The 6,554-nt window shown below is 49.0% G+C and overlaps 1 protein-coding gene across 1 annotated transcript in view; it reads left to right on the top strand.

Annotated features, from left to right (window-relative positions):
• Positions 1-6,554, top strand: part of LOC102375898 (coronin-7) — a gene marked incomplete at its 3' end in the record, with an annotated part of 72,283 nt that overhangs the window by 65,007 nt on the left and 722 nt on the right. The gene's annotated exons all lie outside the window — the stretch shown is intronic.

The following is a 6,554-nucleotide window of genomic DNA, read 5'->3' as shown; positions in this document are numbered from 1 at the left end:
ACTCGCTGATTCCACTGAGCGCTATAGCAAAACTAGCTGAGCGCTCAGTGAAATTGGGCATTGATTTTAAATGAGTGCTATAGTGAAATAACGCTAACCAAAACCGCATTAAGCGGGGGTTGCCTGCATACACTGTCTCTGGGGAATTATGCCCTTCCTCTTTACTTTCTTAGCCCCAGTTTAAAAAGTTGGACTCTTTTGCCCTCTCAGACTAGCACATTGCTGTGCCAAGAAGCATCTGAGATAAACCTGGGGAAAACCCTCATTCTGTGATCATCAGCATGTTTGATGAAGCAGTCAAGGCATCTTAGACCCAGTCTGGAGAGCACTGTCTTTGGAAGTTGACTTGACTTGTTCCACCAGCTATGGTCTGCCTTAGTCTTTGGAGATCAGTGGTCAGGATTACCTCCTCCAGTCCCACTCTTTGCTCCCTTTCCTGCCCTTACTTTTTTTAGGAATCTTTCTCCTGAGGACCTGTTAGAAACAGAGAGGACTTGTTGATTCTTCTCAGAGTTGTAGAAGTTCTGTAGGTATAGGGTGTAAAGGCTTCTACCCCTGACATTTTCTTATTCTGAAGTAGAAAGGTTTCATTCTATCCTAGATCTGAGGAGACTCCAGACTTGTGTGCATCATCTAAGGTTTGGGGATGGCAATGCTTGCCACATTGTTACATCACTCCAAGCTCCAGGGTGGTCTGCACCTCTTGACTTAGAGCTTATATTTCTGTACAACTAGTGTTGAGCCTCAAATGGATTCTGAGAGCCAAGAAATCTTCGAAGAGCCAGTCCAGCCAAAATTTAAATCCTTACAACATAAGAATATCTAAATTTTAATAGCAAATCTATAACAAAATACAGAAAAGAGATAAATGACTAAACTGTCAGATAAAACATATCAAGCAACTGATTAAAATTTAAAAAATGCACATTTATTTCAAGGCATAATGTCTTATTAATATTTGAAAGCAATTTAATCTTAACATTTCTAAGTCCTAAAGTCTTAAAAAGCTCTAACAGGTGGCCAGCCTGTGAGGGAATAGATTTTCTTACCTAGGTTTCAAATTAAGTTTTAAAAGTGCTCTTATCTTAGTTCGTTTGCAGGTAGGCTGTTTAGCAAGAACCATAGTTCAAGGCTGAAGAACAAAGATTTCCAAGGGCTAAAGCTCTGGATGTCTTTGTATGTCTGGTTCATATCGATGCTCCGTAGTCCTGTGCTTCCCCCTCACCAGTGTCCTGAGAAAAAAAGTGAGTGACAGCTGTCTCTGAGCAACCCGTGTGCCTTGCTTGGGCATTACGCTTACAAGGCAATTCCCAATTTTGGGAGAGCTTGTTTTCTTTAATGGCTTTTCAGTGCTGTGTGCACCTGTTCTGTGCAGAATTAGGCACTGCAGTGTGTTAATGGACATCTTTTCAAGCCCCTATCAGAGGTGCTATCTCATCTCATCTCCACATACCAGAAGACATGTAAATCCATCCATTAATTCACTGGAGGCGGGTGGGGGATTAGACTGGTTCCTTTTTTCAGGCAGGCAGTCTCGGCTGGAGGGGAACAGTGAGGTGAGATCACAAGCAACCTGCTGCCAAAATGAAGTGCTCCATGTCAGGTGCAGCATCCTCTGAAGTGGCATGGGGATCCCTTCACTTCCACATGGCTTGGGTCACTTCCCTCCTGATCCCACATCAGAAGGCAGCTGTCTTGTCCGCCAGAGCAACAGGCATAACCTGGAAGACATTTTTTTGTGACAAGTGCATTTTTCTGCTTGAAGCTTCAACTTTTTGGTGAAAACCCTGCAGCTCAGGAGATGAGCTGTTTCTGTTCTGAAATGCCGCCCTGGTGCCTCACATTGCAATCCGTGAGCTGGAAGCCCCAGCTGGACTCCATTTCCCAAGATGCAACTAGGCCTTGCATTTGGCATAATGCGCAGCTTTCTCTTGCCAAGATGATACATCCTGGGAGAGTTGTACTAACAGGAAGCCTGGCTTGAAGAAGAGTGGGAGTAGGAGACACCAGTCCCAGCACTATGGCACTGCTTCAGAACTGAAATATTCTTATTTTTGACTGGAAACTTGGAGTTTTCACTTGGGAAAATATGACGAAAATTAATTTTCTTTTGACTTCATTTGAAATGTTTCCATCCTCACAGCTTGCCCCGTCTCTCTAATATTGCTATCCCAGGGGCCAGATCTGGCCAACAGGCAGGCTCCATTCTAGCTGTGCTTCAGGGAAACCTGTCCTTAGCTTGCTGTTGACAGCACCTTGAATAAGAGGCACTGCAAGTAAGTTAAAAATCTTGGGTGCCCCCCCCCTCCCCCGCCCCGCGCACACAAATATTCTTGGTTGAGAGAACCACAGCTGGACTGCTGGGGGTGGGGGGGGGAATGCCCTCCTCCTCTCCCCTGCCAGTCCCCCAGGGCCCTGGCTGAGTCCTGGCCATGTATGTTGAGCACCATCTGGAGATAGAAGACAGGGAGCAAGGCCCAGCTGTAATACCAGCCACCATGTACAGATACTCCTTGCTTAAAGTCGTCGTTACATTCTTGAAAAATGCGACTTCAAGCGAAACGATGTTAAGCAAATCCAATTATGTCACAGTAGTTACCTACTAGCAGGTGGCAGCCAAACAATGTTATAACTGAACATTGTGCGACTTGAACATACTCATAGCTCTCAGAGCATGGGTATAGCCCTTGGGGAGTGGCAGGGGATTTTCTCCCCCCCCCCCCCCCGTCTCCCTGGGGGGGTGGGGGGGCCTTCCCCCCCCCCCCCCCCGACAGTCCAGCTGTGGTTCTCTCAGCTGAGAATATTCTAAGGGTGGGGGGGGAGTAAGCAAGATTTTTAACTGACTTACAGTGCCTCTTACTCAAGGTACTATGAGTATGTTCTCTAATAGATCTGCAACATCATAACGAAACAACATTAACAGGGATGATGCTAAGTGAGGAGTACTTGTATTAGGTACGCCTCCTGCAGTGTAACCTAACACCAGACCCTCCTGCCAGCCTTGCTCTTACAGTACTTGAATTCACTGCTCTTTACACAGCATTGTGGAGCTCAAGGTAGCTTCTCAAAACAGGAAGTTTCCCAATTGCCTGCATTTGGCTCACAGAGACAGGGGGCTTCTATGGTGTTTCAGCTCCAGGGGGCTTCTCTGGGGGACTCTGCTAACACAGCAGTGGGGAGAAGCAGCAACACGGGGAGGGGAAGCATTGACCGTGGCTGTGGTCGTGCAGGACAGACTGGAAGCAGCCTGTGCTCTGAATTAATCTGTGTTAAAGTGCTCCCCCTCTCCAAGATATTGCCAAGCCCTGGTTTAGAGCAATCCTGAAAAATGACTGGAGCAGATTGGATGTGCACCCCCCAGGCTGAAAGCTACCACTATGGGCCCTGCACAGCAACAGCAAATTAATTAGCATGGGCTACCCATGTTTCAGCTGTCTGGGCAAGTGGCAGCACTATATTGAAGCTGGAGCCCCCCTGTCAGAAGAAGCAGCTGTGGTTGGGATGGAAATGTCCAACTTTGCTAAGCAGAGGTGACTAGGTGGGTCACAGGACTCAGGGCATGGGCTGGCAGCATCAGTAGTGAGAGCCAACTTCAACCGTTGATTGTTGTGCCTCATTTGGGAAGAGTGATGGGGTGATTCTCATGGTAATGCAGTTGCTTCTCTCTACAAGCCCCCAGGCAATGCCACCATGGCTGGCTTGGGCAGAGCTCTGTGTAGTTCTGCAGGCTCTGGCGCAGTCATCTCCTGGCAGCAGTGGGCACAAAATGTACCTTGTTATGAGATGGCCTTTGGTCAGTTGATGAAGGGGGCTCTGACGCTGCATGCAGTGGAGGGGGCTAGTCCCCATGACCAGTGCAATGTGAGATGCATTGTATTCAGTAAGTGTCTAGGACAGTCCCAGACAGGTCTGAGTTTCTCCTGTCCCTGCCCTGGCCATGCTGCTGAGTGGGGGTGCTGCATGCCCATTTGCTCTAAGCATGTTTAAACTGCTACTAAACAGCCTTTTGGGCTCAGAATGGAGCAGAACTCTGGCTTTCCCTGGCCAGCATGGCCTCATCTTCCCACCTGTGGATTTGCAGGGTCTCCATGCTCAGTGCTCTCTCTCTTCTCTGAGTGCTGCCTGGTGCACTTTCCTATGATGCTGCAGCATTGGCATGTGGCACCCTGCATGGTGAGGCCATTGGAGGCTGGCACGGATGGCCCATTGTGACATTCAAAAGCCAGCAGGGGCCTTTTTGCACTAGGGGGACAGTACTCCTTGTATTCAAGCCCCGACGGCAGGAGTGTGCAGAGCTTCTGGTCTGGAACAGTGCTTTCCCACATTGGGGGAGTGGAGGGATAAAGCCATGGAGCTGTCCAGTTTTGTGCTTCACCAGAGACTTTATGCTGCATTTTCAGGCTCTTTGTTCCCTTTTAGCAATGATCTCTCTTAAAAAGTCCCTTTGGGACAAAAAGAACAGAGTAAAAGCTCCGCCCTGCCATCCCTTTGAGCTGAGTCCACAGCTGGTATCACCAGCTTCCCACTGATGGGGCAGAGGCAGCTGCTGAAAGAAATGGGGCTGCCCAGGCACAGCAAGTTGGCTGCCAGTGTTCTGTCCTTGCTCATGCTGATTCCCTGCATGAGTGTTGCCTCTCTGCGTCTGTGCGTAGGATGTGTCTACATTTCTCACTGGTGTTAGCATCCTCCAGTGCCCTGTGTTACTGCTGTATGCACATCTAACCACACGAGAAGTCACTCTGCTGGGGGCAGACTGGTTTGGCCTGGTGTAAGTTTCCTGCTGCCAAGTTGTCCGTGGGAGCTGCCCTGGTGTTGGCTGTGCTGAGAAAGCATCTTTTGGGTAGATAGGGCTATTTCTCAACACAGGTAGCACCAGGCGGGCTCTGTCCCTCTGGAATCTTGGAGGCTTTTGAGGTGACTGTGTTCACTTCCCATGTAGGAATTTCTCCAGGGTGGGACCATTAGCACCTCTCCATCTGCAGAAAGAGTTGGTTTGGTGTCTCTTCTGAGCACAGACAGTGGTGACCTCTGTTTTGAGCTGCATCCATGGCATCACCAAGTAGCAGCCTGGTCTTTGGAACGAGCATTGTGCTCAGGCGGGGGCTCAGGCAGGAGCACTTATAGGTGAATTGCACACCCTGTTCTGACTGCATTTTCAGCCTGATGCGGGCTGCTTTTGAGAGCTGACAGGCCCAGCATGCAGTGGGTTGCCTGCTAGCTAGTAGCATTGGGTAGCCTCTGGTTTGCAGCATATGCTTTCTGGCCATTTGCAGTAACAAGGGTCTGCCCATCAGGCTCTTGAGCTAATTACTAATGGGGGCTCCCAGGGAGCAAGCACAGCTGGGCTGAGCTCTTCTGAACTGTGGCATATGTGAAGTGGCCTTCCCTGTTTAGTTCTGACAGAGGCCTCTGCTGTTCTGTGACACGTCTAAAACGTAAATTCATTGGCTTTTTTTAAATGGAAACTTTACAAATGAGAGGGAGGTGGTGGTTCTGGCCTCTCGTGCGTAACAGGGGCAGGCACCAGATGATGGGCTCCCTTGGGATGCTGATAACCACAGGACCCATCTGGGGACCATCTGACGCATGGCAGCCAGCCAGAAGCTAGCTAGTTAATTATAGCTAATCCTTTGCCCTTCCTCTAGAAAGCGACATTGGAGAATGGTGGCTGGGGACTTTCTCAGTGCTTCTGTATCAGATGTGCTCAGTGTATTGGAAACAAGAGTTGATATATTTCTACCTGCAGTCACAGCAAGCTCAGCCTAGCTTAGGGAATCAAGTGGGGACCCTTCTTCCTGGCCTGCTACTCCCAGTAAGGGTGTCTGAAGGCTTCTGGTATCTATGAGTCCATTCACCTGTCATGTTCTGGGGCTCAACAGATGACTGTGCCGGACCAGAAGGGTGGAGGCTTCACATCCCTCCCTCCCCCAGAGCCAGGTTGCAGGGAGAAAGAGCTGAAACGATGCATCTCAGTCAGCAAATACATCTCAGAGCACAAGCAGAGTGTGGGTGAGGGTGCTTTTACTTACTTTCCAGAGCAGAATCAGGCTTTTTCAAATGAGCTTTTCATCATTAAATCATTGTGCAAGCGCTAACCCTCAGCATGGCTAGAAACCAGAGAACAGCATCATTTATGAGATGGAAAAATGGACACAAAGGACAAAGGATTTACTCTAAGCTACAGCAAGTCCAGACTGAAACTTGGGGATCCCTGACTGTCCTATGCTCAGATCTCCCTTCTTGGGGCTTGTGGTGTTTTGGCAGCTTCTGCCCTTGCATTTTGCTGTTGCATGATTGTAGATGCCTTTTTGTTTGACTTTGAATAAGAGACCATTTGAAGGGTCTCAATGAAGCAAGCTCCTCTACCTGGCTGCTGTTTTGGGGAAGAGTTGCTTTGGCCAGAGCAAATCTTGCTGGTGGCTGCACAGCTGTGTGACTTCACTGTCAGCTTGGAATGGCTTCCTCCCTGCACGTTCCTCTTCCCAGACCCCCATCTCCCAGCCCATAAATAGCGTTGATGGTGCGCACAGCAGTGCTTATAGAAATGGGGCTTT

This window comes from Alligator sinensis, unplaced genomic scaffold (genome assembly GCF_000455745.1).
Source record: "Alligator sinensis unplaced genomic scaffold, ASM45574v1 scaffold1297_1, whole genome shotgun sequence".
In the NCBI taxonomy this organism is placed as follows: Eukaryota; Metazoa; Chordata; order Crocodylia; family Alligatoridae; genus Alligator; species Alligator sinensis.
Note: the sequence above shows the minus strand (reverse complement) of the source record. Positions and strands in the feature narration are given on the sequence as shown.